Source organism: Chiroxiphia lanceolata, chromosome 3, assembly GCF_009829145.1.
Source record: "Chiroxiphia lanceolata isolate bChiLan1 chromosome 3, bChiLan1.pri, whole genome shotgun sequence".
NCBI classification, from domain to species: Eukaryota; Metazoa; Chordata; class Aves; order Passeriformes; family Pipridae; genus Chiroxiphia; species Chiroxiphia lanceolata.
The window spans coordinates 12,954,953-12,977,634 of record NC_045639.1 but is presented as its reverse complement, the minus strand read 5'-3'; the positions used below and the strand labels follow the sequence as shown (position 1 = coordinate 12,977,634).

General features: G+C 38.6%; 1 long non-coding RNA gene across 2 annotated transcripts; it reads right to left on the bottom strand.

Annotated features, from left to right (window-relative positions):
• Positions 1-7: 7 nt before the first annotated feature.
• LOC116784562 lies at positions 8-22,137 on the bottom strand. Of its 2 annotated transcripts, none has more exons than XR_004356136.1 (3): positions 21,957-22,137; positions 20,588-20,667; positions 8-406 (listed from the first exon to the last, which is right to left on the bottom strand). It is a non-coding gene; the product is annotated as an uncharacterized LOC116784562 (long non-coding RNA). The 2 variants fall into 2 exon arrangements; XR_004356137.1 differs by lacking the exon at positions 8-406 and adding an exon at positions 16,427-16,553.
• Positions 22,138-22,682: the final 545 nt, after the last annotated feature.

Below are 22,682 nucleotides of genomic sequence, written 5' to 3'. Positions count from 1 at the left end.
TGCTAATTAGTCCACATGCTCAGTCTTTCTCTTCTTTTGGGTCGGAAGTCTGTGAGTCAGTGCTCACGGTCTCCCCCGACAGAATTACCTTTTAACCAGTCAGGGCTGATTTCAGCACAGTCACTCAGTTGGCTTCATTAGTTTCTTCCTTATCTTGGGACTTCTGCCAGATGTCCTTGTGGCATTCTTTATGTCCACTTTCAGCACTATATCCTTCTTCCCAAGCTTTGTTAACCTCCCTCTAGGTCTGAGATCACTGAAGCATGTCCTGTCCTAAACCTTAACAAGGCAATTCTACCAACAAGGAATCTGTTCTTCTAACACATGAACATCACTTCGAGCTCATTAGCTTAAGTTTAATTAATCTGTGCTTCAAAGATTAAATCTTCCTTCTTGTTGATTAGGCCTGAAAGTATACAAAGATCAAATATTAAAGAACATCTTTTCTCGAGAAAATTTGCCATATTCCACATTTTGCAACATTAGTACAAAAAAAATTGTTTGGCAGTTGAAAAAAAGAAAAAACTTGAACAACCTTAGAAATCAGTAATCAGTGTCAAGAACTGAATTTTGTCTCCTTCCTGACAAGGAGAGCAAAAAACCTATTTATCAATTTTTTATATATTAATATTTTATTTTAACATAGTAAGGCTTTTGAAGGGGGAGGAGAAGGAAGAGGTTAAATATTATATGAATTTTTGCTGGATGTCTGGCCCCGTTGAAATGAGCGATTTTGCTATTGAGCCCAACCAGGGCAGGATTTCACATGTATATTATGTGAAATAATCTTACTCAAATTTCACGTGCAGCTACTTATGGGAATAATCCAGAGCCTAAGACAAAAATTCTTTCTGGTTTGTGTGAATGTTGGATGAGAATCTGAATAGCATCTTATTTTAACCTTCTTTTTTTTAACAAAAAGAAACAAGCAAACACACACACACCAAAAAAAACCAAAATCACCACCAAAGTAACCAAATCACAGTGAAAGAGGGAAAATGTGAGCTAAATTTTTACTTTAACCTAAAATTAAAATTTAATTTTTACTGCAATGTCCTTGGTTTATTAGTCAGTACTCTTATGTCGCACACCTGAATTCATTCACCATCAGAAACCAATAGAAAAAAGGAATTCTGGATATTTGAACCCAACACCAGACCTCGGGGAATGGAAAACCTCAAGTCAGAAGTAACCCAGCTGATTGCTTCACTGTATGCACACTCTAAGTTTACTCTTATTAACTGTGGAATGTATGGTGCTTGGTAATGGGAGTGATGTATTATGTGTGAGGATGGCCCTATTAAAAATTAAAATTAATCTGTGTTTTCATTAAATTGATAGCCCTGATAAGGTCAAGTAAGAAAGGGTGATATCACTATCTTTCAGATTAAATTCCTGAAATTCACCTCTGTTGAAACATCCTGTATGGGAAGGGTGAAGGTCAGCACACTGATTAAGAGGACAACCAGTTCATTGTGGAATTAAAACCCCCTGAAATTATAAGGCTTTAAACACAGGCAAGAGAGGAGGTTTGAGAAGGCTGCAGAGGAGCCCACACTGCACCTGACAATGATGTCAGCACTGAGCATAGTAATGGAACTTTTGCAGAGGCCAATGAGAGCAGTATAGCGCAGCAAAACCACCACCAATGACTCCCATACTGTCTGTAGAGTATCTACCAGGTAACATCATCCCAAGGCAGTAGCAGCAGAAATAGAACATTATACATGTGCATATGCCTGAATCCTTAGTTTTTAAAGCTTAAATATGTGTGCTGCATGGTAAAGAGCAATTAAAATGGAAACAGAGGGAAAATATATAAAGTTGATCTTTAGAGCTGCAGCACTATCCACAGCTGATCATCTACTGCCCGGGAAACCAAGGTCACAACATTTCCAAAGAGACATAAATCAGGATTATGCTACAAAAAATGTAGCATGCTATACTTCACAAGCACTGAGTGAAAATATAGACCTTACTACAAAATGTTTATGAACTAAATTATAATTAATTGCTTAAGCCACAATCTTTTTTTCCCCCATTGAACATTATCCAATAAATTTTTAATGTAAGTTGGCATAGGTAAATAGCTGTAACTAAACATCTGTTAACCTGATCCAGGAACAGCCTGATTTGTTTAGGCAGATTCAGGCATCACAGTAACATCAAAGAGTACACATAGATTGACCCTATGTTTATGAACTTCAGCTCTCCTGAATACTTCGATATGACCCGTAATTTACATTCACTTCACATCAACCAGTCTTCCCTGATGAGTCTTTCTTTAAAATGAAAGAAAACTATCAGCCTAATATTTTGAATTGCAGAAAAGTCTAAGAAAAAAACGTTTGCAGCTCCTGCTCAGCTGGAAAACATGAGCAGCTAATGAAATCCGTATAATAAATTATTCCACAAAAGCCATGTAATCCTCTGAACCATGCTCATATATTTTCGGGTTTTCATTTTATATGGACACTGACCAGGAAAGCTATTTATACAGGAACACTTTAACACTGCCTGTATGCCACCAGTTTTGCTGCTGACTTTGAAATGGGAAGTAGAATAGACTGACATCCGTGGTGTGCAGATCACAGTGTGTTGGACAGTCCACAAAAGAATTGTTTATCAGTTTCTAAAGTTGGGAAAATATGTTAATTTGTTCCTTGGCCTGTACATACTGAAAATACTAACAGTGCTAGTGCAACCTCAGAGAAAAACAGACATTTTTAAGTCAGATCATGACATATAATCCTCCTCTCTGAGCCTGCTATCTTATTTGCCTGAGCAGTAGGCATCAGGCTGGCCTTTTCTATTATTATTTTTTTAAATAATGTCAGAGTGCTTGAAACCTATTTTGAAACTGGGACAGTACTTGTGCCACTTCTGCTGCTGAAGAATTGATTAATTTCTCATTGACACAAATGGCCTGAGTACGCTAAGGGTGGTTGTTCATTTCCTGCTGACAAGGAGGTTTTGAACCCAAAATTTGATTGAGTCTTATCTACTTTTGGAACAATTCTCCAAGTAAACCTGATAGGATATATCATGCATCCTGAAACTAAGACCCAAAATGAAATAACATTATAAAGGAATCTGTCAATTTCTGAATGTTAAAGCGTCTGCAACAGGGAATGAGGACGATTAATTGTGCCTTACATCTGAGAGAATAAGGGGTCAGAGAAGATACAACCAAAGATAGCTAAAATGATGCTGCCTAAATTCTCTGGCTGAATAAGAAAATAATGAGAAAAATGAAAGAAAAGATATACCGAAAAAACCAGCAGTAAGCAACATCCTTGATTCCCCAATGCCACTAACAGAACTGCAAACAAGATGCCCAGGTACTCTAATTTGCAAATCCATCCCCAACACTGTCAAGCTGACAAACTTGCAGAAGGGTTCTAATTCATCAGTATTGATAGTTACTAAATACCTTTTCAAAGCAAAGCAATGCACGTAGCTACATGTTATTTCTACATCTGGAAAACAAATCTATCAAGAGGTAAATAGGGCTCTTGGATAAACTGTCTCCAGTGAATTTTGCAGCAGATGTTGGAAAAGCAGACCACAAGTGAGCATAACACATCAACCATCTAAGCCATGCCACTGTCATGTGAAATAAAGGAAAGTGGATACCTCAAATAAAGCACTTTAAAAAGAACATGCATAATGTTTGACATACGTAGATCATTACAAGGCAGATGTCCTTCCTCCAGAAACTGGAGAACAAGAGGGTAAAAAAGACTGTAGTAATGAAAGGATACGAAACAGCTACTGTATTTAAAGAGATGTGGTACAAAGATAAGAAAATAATTTGATTCACAGCCAACTCAGACAGAAAATGTGTTTGGGTAAAATATAGTTTACTACAGTCTCCAAGTTGACAGGTCCAGTAAAATCATACTATAACTGACAAAACATCCATAAATGTGATTAGAATTGAGATTTTTATATCAGAGCAAAAGACAGGACAACAGCCAGTTAACAAATAGCTAAATATTACAATTAGCCCAGTAATTCAGGTGATTTATCTTTCTATCTTGATATTGTTCATCGATACACCTCTATAGATTTTCAGATATTCTGGTATTAAATTTGCTAACAAAACAGTTTTTATTGGGTGCCTTGTCAAAGGGAATCCAAGTTTTTAATGTAATGACTCATAATTTTTTATAATCCAACTACAGCGGCCTGAAATTGAATACAGATTTAAGAATTCACTTTGTGATTAAGACTTCATAGCTTCGTTTTCAAATTTGATGACTAATTTAATGACTAATATATACACTCTAATAAACTAATCACAGTTACAAGGCTTTAGATAATTCTGGTCACTTTTTAAATTTGCTTGGAACTAAAAGAGAAAACTACAATATTTTCACCTCTCCTTTTAAACAAGAATCAATTTTAGTATTGATAGTGGAGACAAACTTACTTCAGAAACTCTTCAAAGTATATTTTTTTGTGGAATTTACAATGTCACATTATATGATGCATCATCATGGTTCCCTACTTTTATTTTTGTGTCCTGGTTTCATTTCCAGTCAGAACGCACACTTTTTGTTCAACAAGCTGCACAAGCAATTACTAATTTTCATCCTTTCTGTTAAACCATTATATAAAAAATTGCAAGTCTTGAAAAGAAGCTCTTCTTATATAGCATCCATTATCTCACAGAAAAAAACCTCCAAAATAAAGCTTAGATGAATCTTATAGAAGAAGGTGTGAAAATTTACCCTATGTGCAATAGACACTTATAATACATAAATTTCCCATAATTCTGATTTTGATTTGCATTCTCAACAGAAAAATCATAAAAATCAACACAACTTTTTGTTCAAACACAAGCTTAATGTCTGACTGTGCACTTCCAAGAAAATATAAGAAATTTTAAAGAAAGAACTCAGCCAAAATCTACCGATTTACCTCAGCCAAATATTACACAGAAGAACCAGAATATCACACACGCTACTAATTTTTGCTGAGGTTGCACAGAAACATCTTCAAAACTATTTGGCAGCATGATGCTATTCAAGTAGGTGTCATTTAAATATTTACAACATGATTACTTAGATAAAGTTTCAATCATTTCTGTAAGCAATTCCAGGGGAATCAAACTTGGAAAAACATGGAAATTACTAAAGCACTACATGGTCACACCTGCAGAAATACCAAATTTAATGTGCAGCATGAATCATTTTTAGCCCTGCTCAGAGCTTGAAATAGGAGGAAGTTATCTAGGATTTTTAATCAAAACAATTTTTTGAAGATGCAGGTCACTCCATAAACCAATAAATAAATAGTCTGCATGGACAAAACATACCTAGCTCAGGATATGTTGCAGGAAAGCATGTAAAGAAATAGAATATAAAAATCAACAGTTTCAACCAGTCAACTTTAAAGGGGCTGATTCCAATTTGATTTATACTGGTTTAAGTCAGAATCTTATTATATCTACATAATAATCCATCTTCCTGACAAGAGGCTAGGTGCCTTTGCAGGCCCAGGCTGCTCAGTAGTTGCTGCAATCCTACAAAGAAATGTTAACTTGGCTATGCTGACTTATTCCAGGATTTGATTTATTTCAGCTGGCAATAAGAGGAGACAGAGTGTGTCTGTGAGAGGAATTTGGCTGGGTAACTGTCAGGTGGGGAATGCCTTTGGTTTGTGGGTTACCTCATCATCAACAAAAAGTCTGTCACCATCCTCCACCTTCCCAGAGCCTTTGCTTGGGTGCAGAAGCCACAGAGCTATATTCCAGCCTAAAGGCTGTCAGAGAGCATGGTGGTTCAGAAAAGCAGAGGAACTCTGCACACCTTCCAAATCATAGAACCATAGAATCATGGAATCAGCTGGGTTGGAAGGGACCTCCAAGATCATCAAGTCCAACCTTTGATCCACTACTGCTGCGGTTGCTAGACCATGGCACTAAGTGCCACATCCAGTCTCATCTTAAAAACCTCCAGGGACGGAGAATCCACTACTTCCCTGGGCAACCCATTCCAATGTCTGATTACTCTCTCTGAAAAGAAATTCTTTCTAATATCTAACCTAAATCTCCCCTGGCACAGCTTAAGACCATGCCCTCTTGTCTTGTTGATAGTTGTCTGGGAAAAGAGACCAACCCCCACTTGGCTACAACCTCCTTTCAGGTAGTTGATGAATTGATGAGTTGATGAGTGATGAGGTCTCCCCAGAGCCTACTCTTCTCCAGGCTGAACAGCCCCAGCTCCCTCAACCTCTCCTCATAGGACTTGTGCTGGTGAGTCCCCTCACCAGCCTAGTTGCCCTCCTCTGGACCTGCTCCAGCACCTCAATATCCTTCCTGAACTGAGGGGCCCAGAACTGGACACAGTACTCCAGATGTGGCCTCACCAGTGCTGAGTACAGAGGAAGAATCACTTCCTTGGACCTGCTGGCCACACTATTCCTGATCCAGGCCAGGATGCCGTTGGCCTTCTTGGCCACCTGGGCACACTGCTGGCTCATGTTCAGCTTCCTGTCAATCCAAACTCCCAGGTCCCTTTCTACCTGGCTGCTCTCCAGCCACTCTGTCCCCAGCCTGTAGCGCTGCAGGGGATTGTTGTGGCCAAAGTGCAGGACCCGGCACTTGGCCTTGTTGAACCTCATCCCGTTGGAATCAGCTCAACTCTCCAGCCTGTCCAGGTCCCTCTGCAGAGCCTTCCTGCCTTCCGGCTGATTGACACTCCCCCCCAGCTTAGTGTCATCTGCAAATTTGCTGATAGTGGACTCTATCCCCTCATCTAAATCATCAATAAAGATATTAAACAGAACTGGGCCCAACACTGATCCCTGGGGGACACAACTGCTGAACGGCTACCAACTGGATGCAGCACCATTTTCCCCACCACCCTCTGGGCCCGGCCCTCCAGCCAGTTCCTAACCCAGCACTGGGTGCCCCTGTCCAAGCCGTGGACTGCCAGCTTTTCCAGGAGAATGTTGTGGGAGACGGTGCCAAAGGCTTTGCTGAAGTCCAGGTAGACACATCCACAGCCTTCCCCTCACCCACCAGGCGGGTCACCTGGTCATAAAAGAAGATCAGGTTGGTCAGACAGGACCTGCCCCTCCTAAACCCGTGCTGTCTGGGTCTGATCCCTTGTCCATCCTGTGGGTGCTGTGTGATTGCACTGAGGATGATCTGCTCCATCAATTCACTGTTTGCATTTGCACATTAATTATTGTTTATATTTGCCTCTAATCTGCATACGTATTTTACACCATCCACCAAAATTGTGCTTTTAAAATTAAGAGTAATCTTCAATTACTTCCAGCCTGTGTGTAGCCTGCCAATTAATTAAAGAGTTTGCGAGAAGTGTTTAGAAATTAGGCAATTGAAAGGCTAAATACAGCAGACTTCATCTTGATGAGGCAGGAAATAAAAATGCCCTCAAGTAAATTATGACTTTGTTCCTGTGTCCACAACAAAAGACTGAAGGGAACACATAAAACTCAATTGGCAATTTTCCAGGGTGCCAAAATGATGTTTCCTACATAATAGGTCTCCACAACTTGCAAGATAGGGCATTCCAAAATGAGACTCTTAATGGCAACAACAGATCAGTCCTTGTTTTACAAGTTACAAACGCTTTTTAAGAGCTTTTTCCTAACAGTCTTTAGACCTTGTAACAGCTGTAATTAATGCTAACAGGAGCTGTGCTCCCTAATTTTTCACGTTTTGTAGAAAGAAAGATACATTACTGATTTAAAAGCTAGAGAGAAAAAAAGGAACTTCTTGTAGGAAAATACCTGGTTCATTAAGTTCAGTCACCTAAAAATACATTTTATAATGGTTCTGACAACTTCTCGTGTACCTTCTTCAGACTGCCCCTAAAAGTCTGACTGGAATTACTAGCACCGTTCTTCTAATTTCTAAACTTAAGTATATTAATTCTAGTTTATATCCATTTGCTTTTGTGTCAACATTTTATCCTGAATTAATCAGGTAGGATTTTTTTTCAGAAAAGACATAATTATATTGTGGGATTCAGTACCACAAGATGTTGGAAGTATAAAAGGATAAATTAGAAAATGTGGATTTACATAAGAAATACATAAACTCAAAACCTGAACAGGAAGTCCATCAAGGGCTATTAAAAACTTCATGAAGTTCCTGCACTTCAGAGAATGAAAAGTAGGAAAAAATACTGTTCTGCACCCATCAGTCATTACCACAAGCATCCAATACTAGCTAATAGCAAAGAAAAGGCAATGGGATAGAAGATACCTCTGGACTGCCCATAAAAAATATTTTCCATGTGAATATAAATCAAGCAAAAGCTTTCATACTTAGTCAAAGATTCTTTTCCACTTAACTGTTTTCACTTTATCTAAATTACAAAAAAGAAAGCCCTTTAAGTATTGAAATATGCTGAAGGTCTCCATTGCAGTCACTGCTAGAATCTGTAGTGGAATGCCATTTTATTTTAGAAGAAAATAAGAGATAGCAGTGATTAGACACTTTTTCTGTTTTCTGTCAATGAATTCTTGAAAAAGCCTCTAGATATTAAATTAGAGCAGCTAAAACCAGGTCCATAATGCAACTGTTCATAAACAAGGCCATAAATAGCAACCTTTTGATTAGCCTTGTCCATGTGAAAGAAGTTTTCCTTTGGATTAATTAACTTTTTCAATAACTATACAGAACACTGAATATGACTTGACAGCACTTGGTTTGACAGTAACAAAAAGACCAATCTTTGCTTCTGAATCATGCACTCTAAATGTATTACCATGGGAACAATTATCCCTTTGCCCCTTTTATGCTGAGATTCATTCCCTTGAACATGTCCAGATATATAAGGCTGTTGGCTTGTATATTTTAATAGCTGATGAGGAAGAGACTGGGGGGCCATAGGAAGAGAGAAAAGATGCTTATATATCCTGGAGCAATATGTTTATGTTTATGAAAATCCCCTCACAGTGAACTATGTCTCCTGACTTAATCAGGCTTTCAGTGTTGCCCCTAAACTATGATCAACCATAGATTTTTAACAAGTATCCAAACACATTACCATATGGAGTTAGCAGGCAGGCAGAAAGTCCTGCCAGAAAATTATATCTCCTGACAGATATACTACAGCAACATCTTCTTTATAATTCAATGGGAATTTATTCAGGCAACAGGTGCAATGGCAGCCTCTGAAAAACCGATGCCAGCTCACATGTCCGAAAAGCAGTACATGCTTCTCCAGAGACCAAGGAAAGCAAATGATTAGGCTGTTGGCAAGATTAAGGGCTAAAGGCTGTTTTCTCCTCTCAATGAGTATGTTTTACTATGTTTAAATAACAGGATTTCGATTGTTGTCTCAGAAAACTAAATAGTAATCATAGAACCACAAAATAGTTTGGGTTGGAAGGGACCTTGTACACCCTCTAATTCCAACCCACTCCACAGTGAGCAGGGACACCTTCCACCAGACCAAATGGACCACAAGGGCTCTCTAACTGCAGGTTTCAGACAGCATGTGTGATTTCAGCTGTAATCACTTTGAGAATTCTTTAAAGCACTCATTCATGATACACACTAAGACCAAAATGCTGATTTCTTTTAAGTTCTTAGCAGAATTCTTCAAACCCTAGGAGCTTTACCACTCCTAGTCAGAGAAGGATACTCATCTAGAGATGAACATCAAAGCTATTTCCTTGCCTGGAAAAAAGTTTCTAATTTGTAGTTACGTATTGCTATTCCAGAATTATCTAAAATACAAACTTATACATTTTCATCAAGGTATCATAGTTGCTTAATGAAGTAGAAATCATTTATTTCCTTATAAATTACTGCTGTTCTCATTTAGATTTTTTTTTAAGGGGAAAAAAAAGTCACTGTTTACATTAAGTGACCATTTCTGGACTTCAATTCTTATTTGGTATTTTTGCCTTGCAAAGGTTTTTGTAGTATTTGTTATCTTGAAAACTTCAGCTCATTGGCTCAATTCTTTTCCCCCAAAAAATGCATCTATCCAATTCAGAGAGAGGCACAACCACCCCTAAATCACTACAAACATCCCTGCATCAGCAAAGTGCTAGCTGGGAGTTTCCCATCCGACTGTGCAGAGACAGGTGCAGAGATTTCCACTATCCATAAACTGCAGGCTAAACACCCAGGCATTCACAGGCTTAGCTTTCAAGTTTGAGGATTAAATGCAGAAGAGGAGTGCATTTATTTTTAGAGCTGGTCACATATTCTCTATTGCATTAAAGAGAATAGAAAAGCTCCTACCAACTACTGCTTTCAGATGAGACTCGTTTTGAAATTGAAACCACATATATATAATTTTATAACACGTTTCAATAATAAAAGCTTATCTGGAGGGTAATGAGGATTTTGGAGTAACATGTCTGAGAAGACTCTGGAGCAAAGAAGAGTCTTAAGTTTTCAAGAATAATTAACTAAATTAGGTATTTTAATTATGTTTCTGTGCTATCTAAATGTTATGAATGAAGTCTTCTTATATAGAGGGGTTTTCAGAAGTTAAACAGTTTATTGTTATAAAACCTAAAAGAAAATTTAAAGATTAAAAAATCTGGAGAGTTTTATCAAATCTCATTTTAAAAAGAAGGAAAACTAAGTGAAAATTTACCAGAAAGGAGCAGGTGTTACTCTATGAAGTGACAATAGACTAAATGAGAATTACAGCCTGAGAGGAGCTTCGCTCAAGCCATAATTTCAGGCACTCAACACCCACAATTATGGTCAGATTCAAAATAAGTTACCTGATGTGTGAAATCTTAATATATTCCATTGGATTTTTTCCTAGTTATAACCTAACTTTCAATACTAAAATGAGGAAAAAGGAACATATGTTACTGCTTTGGGATGCTGAGCAGTCATTTGTCAGAAACTTTTCAAAATAAATTTTTCAATATCATGATATGAAGATAAATTCAGACTCAGTATCTTGCAAAAATAGGACTTTGGTCTGCAAAATATCCCCTAATTTTTTGTTTTAACATCAAAACATTTGTATGTTTCATTTCAATACTATTTTATATTTGAAACTCTTTTATTGTACTGTGTTATCATTGCTCTTATAATGGAAGTTCAGAACAAAATTAAACAAAAACTATTAAAAAAACACACTGTCATTAAAAACAGACAAAAAGAAGACCTCATTTCCTTCTTAGATATTAAAAAAATGTATGTCTTCAATCAGATTCAGAAAGAAAGCAACATTCTAGTTCACAGTTCCCATCCTCCACACAACTCAGCATATAGCATTTCTGCTGGGATTTCTGTGTATCCCAATAGAATGTCACTAAAAATGTACCTATTCACCTGAAGCTGAGAGTCAATGAATATTTTATTGCTGGAAAGAATTGCCCTTGGATCCATACAGTGTTACTGTAATTAAGTGAAAAATATATGATTGTTGCAGAGGGCGCTTGTTGCCCAGCTTTGCAGAATCTATCCCAGCAATTATGCTCATACATGTCATAAGCTGAAAGTTCCTTTAATAACTTGTTTGCTAAATTTGACTCCTACCTACAAAAGTGCTTTAATTCCTTAATTTGAAAAATACCTTAGCATATAAGCATCAAAGCTGTTTTAAGAGCAATAGAAGTGTCATCCACTATAAAAGATAGCAGCAAATTAAATTGGGAGTGGGAGAGAGGAGGGAAAAATTATAATGGGTGTTTGTATAGAGGTGTACAGAAAATCAGAGTATTGAGTCAGAAAGGTACATTTAGACTAAAGAAGGCTTTCTTTCAACCAAGTGTACTAACCAGGATTAACTCACTGTTAGATTTTGACTTGGCACTTGGGCTTATTTATGGGAATAGCACTTCGAGTTGTTCTTAGGTCAGGGAAATATAGTATCTGTCACTGGGAGATCATATGTTCCCTCACAATTCATACTCATCAGACATTGGTAGGTGAGCAAATTTTTAAAGCAGCATGTCTAAAAATATCACAGTGAAGTGAAATCCATGGGTATCTCCCATCAGAGATACCCAGTCCAGAGAAAACTACCTCCTGGAGATTTGGGGGAAGGACAATAGCATGAAGACACAGTTGAGTCCCAGTGAATGAGATCAGCCACAAGACAGAACACGTTGTATTTTGGTAATGAATATTATTGCATCTGGAAGAAATTAAAGTTGGATAGCATGCAATCTTTATATTTCTGAGAGCTTCAAATTCTTGTCAATCAGAACAAGGTGAACTGCCTGAATAAAAGACACTCCTCTCTCAGAGAAGCACAAAGACAAAACACCAAACTGGCAATAGAGCAAAGAAGAAAGAACTGATGTTCCCACACTATTCTCAATCTCTGTGAAAATTTTTTTCCTACTTGTTTATTCTTGTTCCATCTTATATAAGTAATCAAGTAACCATCCAAGATTTATTCTTGTTCCATCTTATATAAGTAATCTCCTACTTTAAGAATTATCAAAAATGAGAATGATCAGTGCTGGAATGTAAGAAATTTGGTGTCTAATGACTTTTACTAGTTCCTACATTTAGTTACTTTTTAAAATCCTTCTTAGTAGGGAGAAGTGGATTAAAATCAGATTGCAGAGCAAAAACTTGGGAGTGAGTGACCATGCCAGGCTTCACCATGTGAATGTGATATACAGTGGCAAGAAACCATAGGCAGTAGCTATGATGGAATGAATTATATTTCAAAAGGGAATTTCACATTTCCCAAGATGCAACAGAACATAATGCTGCACTGCTTCACACATATGTGCACAAGAATACAATAGCCTCAGAGATGCAAAAAACTTCAAATAAGTTAGAGGAGGCAATATCAATAACATCTTCATTTTAAAATATATTTCTTGTCTGTTAACTATTTTCCATATACATCCCACCTTAAAATTCAGTGCATGCCGTCAGTTCAATGAGACTGAAGTGTTTTGCTAAGGAGGATGATTATGAGGAAGACCAAGCTCCTCCCTCCAAGCAACTGTAAATCCGAAATTAAGAGGCTCCAATTGAGGAAGCATGATGAAAGAAAAAAAGATAACAGCCCTTTATTAAAAGATATATGTGCATTGGCAGAACAACAAAAAGAACACAAAACCAACTAAACAATAATCCTGTACCCAAAAATCCCCTTCCAAAAGGAAACAGTTCAGTACTTTCCGCCTTTTGGTGCAATTCTAACCACGACCAGCAGGGAGTGCTGTTGGGCTCTGGTGGTCACCGCGTGAGGGGTGGGAGAGTGTGGCCCCGGAGTGTGGGAGAAGCCAAAATGGAGATTCCCCCACACTGAGGAGGGGAAGGGGAAACGGGGGGGGGGGGGGAGGGGGGGAGGGAAAGGAGTTCTTCCCACAAACTCACACTGTCGGCAGCTGGCTCCGGCCAGGACTCCCCCAAAGGTTCCTTCGCAGAAGGGTCAAGCCTCTCCGATGAAATCTGAACAAGTCCAGGCTGGGGGCAGAACAGGGTGCAGGAGAACGGAGGCAAACCGGAGCCAGAAGCAGCCAGATGACTTGGCCAAAACCAAAATGAACCACAGAAATCCCTCTATGAGAAATAAAAATATGGGTTTATAGGCGTATCGCGAAGTTGTAAGATATCCAAGTCTCAGAGTGGACTTGGGTGTCAGGGTCTTTTTTGGCCGGTTAAGGGAAATATAAAATTCCTAAAAATTAAAATCTTTCAGGGCCATGTGAGACTTTGGTATACAGGGCTTTCTTTTCTCTCTTTGGGCTAAGAACAAAGGAAGATCCATCACTTTTGGCAGGGGATGGCCAGTGGCCAAGTAGAAAGAAGGGAAAGACCCTTTTCAGAGAAAAGGAACCTTTTTTGGTAAAAGTGAATATATTAAGCTTATCTGAAAAAAGTGGGATTTTGTAAAACTATAAAATACATGAAATTTAAACCCAAGGGGTCTTTTCTCCCCGAAGAACTCGGTGTGAGACTAGACCCAGCATGCTGAATAAATTCTTTCTTTTTGTTTCATGAGTTTTTGCCATCCTTCTAAATTCAAGGGAGAAGTTTTTCTCACAGCTCCACACACACACACCCTCCCTGAGTCAGGGCAAAAATGGAGTCCTCCTGTTTCCTGAGGAGCGATAAAAAAACTCTCACCTCCACCAGCACAGTCTTCTGAGGGCTATCAATCTGGAATGTGGGCTGTGGCCAGTTCTTTTGTGTGTGTCAATCACTCTAGGAAAAAGAATCACCCTCCCCCTCCCTCGTTCAACATCCCCCTTTCATAATGATGCAGGGAAAAGAAAAAACAAATTCCCACTTGTTTTTTTCAGAATAAGTAAACCTATAACATAGTAAACTTAGCAATTTATTAGACAGAGTGCATTGACGATTTCTCTAAGTCTTAAAATGAGCTAAATCAAAAATGGAGGAAGGTACTCCAAGAAATTCCTGAACAATTGTTTTTTCAACCAACTTCAACCCTTCCTTAAGCAGTCACGTTGCCTGAGAATCTACTGAAGGCGGGAGACTATTTCATTGTGGGATCTAAACATCAAGCAAATATTAATAGGCAATGGAAGACCTGGATTAAAACAGAAATAATTCTGTAACCTCAGCTATAGGCTTCTGCTCAAAGATTAAAGAGAAAGCAGTTCTAACAGGTAGAATCATTAGTGTCATTGCACAATCTCCTCAGAACAGGTTTATTAAACCAAAAAAGGTAGACCTGCATGCTTAGAAGAAAAACCTGCTTATGCCATTCTGAATCCTCTCCAGTAAAATAAGTTCACCTTTGTAAATAGGGACAGAGGAAAGGAAACTTGAGATGCAGGAGAATAATAAACTCCACGACATTCCCTTTATCACTAGAGTTTTCTTGAAGAGTGTTCTTTCCAAAGAAAAAGATATACTGCAAGTATTGAACAAAGTACTGTATTCAGTCATGGCTTTGTGATGCAATCAGGTTTTAAACATTAGTGGGATGGTAATTTTCCTTACAGTGCCCACAGAAATGTGTGTTTTCAGCAAAAAAAAAATAGACACAAAGTCTATCACATCTGACTCTGAAGACAGAGAGCCCGTGCCTAATGAGCTGGAGAAAAAGCCTAAAAGCAGTTCATATCTCTGAACTCCCTGAGTGACCCCTGTAATGCAGTTGCATCTAGCAAGACATATTGCACAAAATGGGCAAGGGACGAGTGTGTCAATGACAGTTAAAACTTGTGCACTTGGTCAGTTTTTCAAAACATTTTGAGGCAAGACATCAGCTTGCCTCCTAATTCATCTGAACAGCCTAACATGGCCACCTTCAGTACTGTCAACAGATTAATCTACATGCTGCCAAAATGCTTAAGGCTAAATATGTAGCACTTAGCCAAGAGAGCTCTAAATGAGATACATTATTTTCTATCTGCGTTTAGACACTACGTGCAAAACACAAACAGGTGTAAACCTATAGTTACTGCCAAGGCATTACCAAGCCTTATAAGTGTTGTGCTTCCTACAACCCTCAACAGCATCACACCCCCAATCTCCTTACACCACAGCAGCATCAACCAGGAAGAGCAAGCAGTTGTAACCCCCAAGACAGCCATATTCAGACAGTGTGAATGAGACAGTCACATAACCCACTAGCAACTCAACGCTAGGCAAACTTAGGACAGATGCAGTGTCAGACCTCTCCTCTTTATTGCTGGACACTGCTTTGAAAACAGTACTGGCTCTCCGAAACAGAAGAGATGACCAAGTGACAGAGGGATTACTTTGTTTCATCCAAACTCCAGCAGTCCTTTGCTTTCCAGGTTGTGGCCCCAAAATGTGGAGCACACAAAATCCAAATACAAATTCAACTTAGTGAATTTGTATGTTCATTCAACATTCAGTGAATGTTGAAATATTTATCCTAGAAGTTTCCTACAGAAAATCCTGGCAATATTGCTTCCCAGCTAGACTGCTACCTAAAGCAAAGCAAAAAAACCCAAACAAACCAGCAACAAAACAATGAAAAAAAAGAAGGCAAACCGTGCAGGATGGACAAGTCTCTTATGAATTTTATTGCATTTCATTCAGTGTGGATACACAAAACACTCCAGCTTTGTGTAGGCATGTCTTAGGGTAGGCATGTCCCTGTTCACTAAGAAAAAGGACCAAAATCACAGGAAGAAGATCAGGTTGGCCACTGTCTGTCCTCCAGCATACTGAATACGTCAGCCTCCCTGGTTTTGAGAGGCAGCATCACTGGGAAGTCTGGTAAAAACAGTTTTTCTTTCTGTTGAGTGGAGCAAGTTACAATTAAGTTGGTGAAACAACCAAATTAAATGGGGTGTGAAATTTAGAGGGGAAGGGAGAGTGAGGTAGAAGTTTTTTCTTTACATTGTTCACAAAGCCCAGCATTGGTAAACTCTGAGAAGGGGCAGTGATACAGTGACATTTTCCCACCCTGCAGTTCAGGACTGTATTTATTGTTCCCAGCTGTGAAGCAAACAGAATACTACATCTGCCCCTGGCACATACTTTGTCAGCAGCAGCAGCATCCTCAGTTGACCCTTCTCCCTCAGTAGCATTTCAGGTAAAACTGAAGGAGTGAAATGACAGACTCATTTTGGGATTACATCTGACTTACCAAGCCTCTTCTGCTGTCTGTGATCTGCAAATCAGGAAAAGGATTGTTGCATGTCAGGCTGTTTACAAAGCTGGTAGGAAGAATTTGGTGGTTTGGCTATAGGTTCCCTGAACTATGTTAAAATAAATTAGCAAGTTTTAGGATAAAATAACTTAGCAATTATTTTCTGATAACAGAAACAATTTCCTGAAGTCCCACTTCATTCTCACATTTCCCAGAACAAAAACATTTTTTGAGGGGAAATTTTCTGCAGAAAGAGGACTAGGTGTTTTGAACCCCTTTATTCATTAAATTAAATGCCTGTAGTAATTATGAAGAGCCCAGCAAAACAGGAAAAGGATATTGCATCTACATCCATCTCCCCATAGCAAAAAGGAAGAAAGGTCAGCACTGACCTTTATATTGCACTTCAGAATACACATGAAAACCTTGAAACTTCTGTTGAACTTACTTGTACTACCCCACACACAGAGCCCTTTGAAAAGCAGATCTGTGTCTCTGTCAAGGTCAATTCTGCCAGCAGTCTCCTCTCTCAGGGCTGGAGAGACTCCCAGAAGTCCTCCAATAAATATCCCACAATGAAACAGAAGAGAGGGTTGGTGTTTTAGCTCTCTTGTGATTTTCCTCAGTGTTCAGTGCACTAAGCAATAAAGGGCAACCTTAAAATTACAAATCAGAGTTATATATCAACTCTGCTTGGCTCCACCACAGAAAGAAAATTCTGAACTACATTCTACCATGGGCTCTCTTGCTCTCTGGCTGAGGACACCAGAACAACTGTTCTGCATTGAAATTTTGGCTGAAAAAGGCTGAGCTGTAATTTAGCACCTGCAGACTACTGTAGTGATACTACACAAAAGGCATGCATTATTTTTTCTTAACTGTATTTCTAAGCAGCGTCTTACTGCTCTAACCATTTTTTTTTTGGGGGGGGGGGAGGAAGGGGGGCATTATAGAGATTTCCCTGGCATTGATGAATGTAAATTCTGCCACAGATTTCAATACCTGGGATTAGTTTTAGCATCAGGGTTAAATCTTTACTCTTCATAGCCTGAGAGGAGAAATCTTTGAAAACTTGTATCACTCAGATCACTGGGGTTTTTTTCTCCATTCTAAGCCTGATTTTGTCCCAGAAGACCTTAAGAGTTATGAAGTATCATAATACCTGTTGCAATATATGTTTGTACCTGGAAACACTGAGGTGAATTCTAGTTCAATTTATTCTAATTCTGATTTTAAAATAACAACAACCCTTCTTATTTAACAGCCAATTCATTCCTGAAATTCATTTAATCTTGAGATTCAAAGTACTGCCGCTCAGATAAAAAAAGTTTTAATTTTACCCAGAAACAGACAGACTAGATAGGCAAAGCTTTCTTTTTTTCCTTTCCTTCTTATACAAGAGTAGAACAGCAGAACTTCAAAACAACTAAGGCAGAGAGAAAGGTCCATAGCCTTTACTATCACTTGTTTTGAAAGGAGAGCAATTTCCCCCAGCCTTCAAATCCTCAGCATTGAATTTAAGCCCAAAACATATTTCCTGCTGCAACTGGTGGAGGAGCTGAAAGACAACAGAAAAATCCATGTGCTCTGATATATTCACTTATCTTGAATCAGTAGTCATGAAATAGCAGTACTGAGCTCTCATCTCTGTGTGTAATAAATAGGGGAGATGAGGTGGGCACAACACACCCACAGGGGTGCTATACATCACCCACTTACATCTGGGGAGAGGCAAGAGGTGAAATTAAAGGGTTTTATGTGATACTGTGATAATTCTAGATGATTTGCCTTTTATCCCTTCTCTTTCTGCTGTTAGCAATGTCAGCATCACTAACCAATTAATGGGCACTTGAGTAATGTTAATCAAGGCAGAGAACATGCCTCTTCGATGCATAAAGTTGATTTTACTGCGCCAACTTGTCTGCGGAGCACATGGAAACACAGGAAAGGCAGACACCGTGAGAAGCAGGGCAGACCAGCGGAGGGAGCCCCCGGCACTCGCGAGGGAAGGTGCATTGCCGGCGCTAGCTGTGTCATTGACCAGCTGCCTGCTTTTCCCCTCTGCATCTATAACATGAAGACAAGGGTGTTTACTGCAATTTTAAATGATTTTGGGATGCGAAGCATGCATAAAATTTGTCTAGCAGTTTTGCATCCCTACCAACAAGTCCACTGTCTCCAGTTATAGGGGAAAGAAGAAAAAATGAAATAGTAATGGTTTCCTGCGCTATTTAGAAAATCATGCCACATCCCTGGACCCTGAACTGCCTACTCATCTCTGCTGCATCCATTGACTACCAAATTCTATTTAATGTTTCATTAATGTCTTGGATGATGAACTAGAACATATACTTGTAAAATCAGCACAAGGAGAGGGTGGTGCAAGCGGGCTGAGGAACTGAATCAGAATCCAAAATGAACCTGATAAATTGGAAAGATTTATATCAACAAGACATATTTTGATAAAGACAGGCTCAAACCACTACACAGAGTAAAGAGAAACTGAAAACAGAAATACAAACTGGTGATGCAGCCATGCAACAGAAAAAGACATGAGTCCTAAGTTTGTAACACAGAGAAGATACATACACATCAACCACTGGACAGTGCAGAAAAAACAGCGAGCTTTAATTCCAAGTACATTAATGTCATGTCACACACCCCCTAAGACTTATTTTTTTGTCAGTCAGGTGAGGCCTTGATATGTAGCCAGTTTTGCATGGAGTGCTTGCAATAGCAAACAGATTGATTTGACATAATCCAGGAGAAAACAAAAGGACTAATCAGGGTGGGGGGAAGAATTAGGAGAAAAGTTAAAGAGACTGATAGCAAACACAGAGGTTTTCTATGAAAGGAGGGCAAGATGCAGCTTATTTGGAGTGGTTTTAAGAGATTATGGTAACTCTAATCATCAGAATGGTGAAACATGGAAATTGGCTGTGTAGGACTGTTGTGGCAGCTCCATAACTGGAAGCTATTAAGGAAAAGGTCAGTAAGGCATAATGTAGGTACGCTTGTCTGGGCATGTCAGAAATATGGTTTCATGACCTATTGTGGTCCAGAAGAGCCCTGCCTAAGTCATAAAGTGGAAAATTCATATTTTTATCATGTACTGAAAATGTACTATGTATGATGGGAGTTAAGCATCATAAAACTTTGTTGTTTTATTTTATTTTGAGATAATTCAAAGTTCTGAGAAATAACATTTATCTAGAGCAAGAAAAGGAACAAAAATGGGGACCAAGCATATTAAAGCAAGGGTAGGTTGAATCTTTACATAATACCAAGATAGAGATCAAAGAAAATGTAACAGCAGGCAACATAAGAAAATGTGAGCAGACAAGAAGAAGCTACATAAACCTAGAATGTGTGAATCTGTGCCAACACAGCCTGCTAAGTAGGACCTGGCAGATTACACTGGCATGCACAAGAGAACTCTTGCCTGTTTGGTGTTTGTTCATTCTTTCCCTCATTCTTGCTCTCAGTGCGGAAAACATTCAGCCCTTGAATTTCAAGTGCCAGTGTTTGCCAGCCCCTTTTCTGATTGCTTCTCCTTTGTTAAAATTACAAGCTCTTAGCAGCAAACACATTGTTTCATATTATGTTACAAAACACCTACCACTGTGCTGATGTTCTAACAAAGACAGACAAGACAATGGTATTTCAAAAGGCTGATTAAGAGAAACCATTACTCATCTCCAGGGTCTCAGAGAATTCCCTTCAGGAAGATAAATAGCGCTACAAATATAGGCCTTTGCGAATAAGGCACTGAGATGATAAGAACTTAATTTCCATAGGAGGAAAGATACACATTTGAGTTCTAACTGCTTTTATTTCTTGTGTGGGAGCTTCCAGCCAGAATTTAGCTGTAGCATCACTGAGAAAAAAAAAAAAAAAAAAAAAAAGTTGAAGTTATATTAAAGCATATGGCATCTGTACATTACTGAAGAGACTTTGGCAGTAACCACCATGCAATAAGAGAGTATGTAGATAATGCAGAAGTCCACAAGCAAATAAGTTTGTTGAGGGATATGAAACTGTCTGGCCTAACTAACCTTGAATCTTACATGAATTTTCCAAGCTGTAGTAGCATCTTCAACAACTCTGCCACAAACAGCTAAAACAAAGGCTTGCACTGGAAAAAACATAGACAAAACAGACAGTTCATGAGTTTCTAAAGACTCTTGAAGACTAGTTTCCCCTTAAGGATTTACTGGTATTACTGGAAGTTAAACAGGTGCATCCAGGGGAGAAAAGGACTTCAGGTATATAATCTGCAAAAGTAATGAATGTTCAAAAAGACAAATAGATGAACACTGTGCTAAAGGGAGAAAGGAGAAGTGCAAGTTTATGCTGTTGAAGTATTCTGCCTTCTGGTTTTAAGAATAAGGCCCATCTGGATTTTTGAGCATTTCACAACAGTGTCAGAAAAACAAGTACTGTAAATAAAAGTTCCAATTTAAGTGACTCCAGTATGTTTTACATTGTTTGTGGCATTAAAATTCCACTGGGGAGGAAAGTTTGCATGGTAAGTACACTTTCTACAAATATATATTTGTTTCTCTTCCTACAGCTTAAAGATGTAGCCATTATAAGAATTCTCACAGGCACCATATATACCAGTGTAACTAAGCTGACAGCCTTCCCATACTGCATGACATGTTTGACTTGAGTTCTTCCCAAAACTACTAGAACTCCATCATACAGAAAAAAAATTGTCTAAACAGTCCTAGTATCTTTTCCATTCCAATTCGGGAAGCTGGGCAATGGATCCTATTCCCAGTTGCACCAAGGGGACTACTCTGAAAAACCCTTTGAAGAACAAGAGCAAACATTAGATGTGAAGGAATTCAAGAGGGAAGTTGGGTTGAATTTCTGCAATCTGATGCAAGAAAAGTAGTGAGATTCTAAAGATCTCATTTTTTATGACACATCTCTCCAGTGGAGGAATTCTTTACTTTAAAAATACTACCACAGGTTGATGTGCCTTACTTTGCCAACACCTTCAGAAACAGAAATCACAGTTAACAGTCAAGGTTGTTTCCATATTAAACCTATTAAAAAAAGCAGAATTTCTGAAGAGGAATTGTTTCCTAAACAATTAAAAACTCTATTAGCAATTCCTCCTGCATTTTAAAAGACTTATCCAAAGACTTAGAAATGGCTATCAGTTACTCGGTTATTCAACAAGAAATGTCAAAATGTATCTCTGCAGATTTAAATTCCTCCTATTTAGAGGGAAAAAAATACTAAAAAACTAATCACAATGTTCATATACCTTATACTGTCAAAGACCAACAGGACCCAGAAATAAAGATTCCCTGATGTCAAAAAAAAATCTAGAAAGTTCTTGAGACAGATGTCTTACTTAATGATTCCTTTTAAAACAAACAAAAAAACCCCCAGCCATTCTCAAGCACACACCTCATTTGGGTGTTCATCCAACCAAATGTAATTTCTACTTTCTTCTTTTTCCCTGAGAGGAAATAAAGATCTCAGAGTATCTTTAATGTGGGTTCTAAAGCCTGCTAAACTGAAACAGCAGAACATACATGTTATAGGAAATTAATTGACTGTGTAAACTGCCAGCATGTGGAGCAGGTGGCTGGACTTCTCCTAATAGACCATCATAAAGCCTGTGTTTAGATTTGCTTCCATATAATATTACAAAATGTAGATACTAAAAACAGCAGCACAGCATGGATCTGCTCCATCCAGCATGGATTTCTCCTGATACCTATGGATTTTTTGGATTTTTAGCTTTTTGTAGATTTTAGAAGTAGCTGTAGGCAGCTCACCCTTTAGCACAGTAGTTTACACATTTACCCAACCCTATTACCCAATTTCATATTTAATTTTCTAAATGCCTTTATCTTGTTTAGACTTCTCTCAAAGTAGGCCTTCTTTCTGTTTAAGAACATCACACCCCAGGCCTCTACAGGAAGATACCATGACAGACAAAGCATCTTTCAAAATCCAGAACTTTGGAGGAGCTCCAAGGACTGAATGTGCTGTGATGAAGAGGAAGATGAGGAAGAGGGGATCTTAGGACCCCCAACTCATTTTCCAGAGGGACACGCCAGGGGTAGAGCTGGGAGGATCTGGGGAGCGGATAGATCTGGGATTGGATGGACAAACACCTTAAATTGT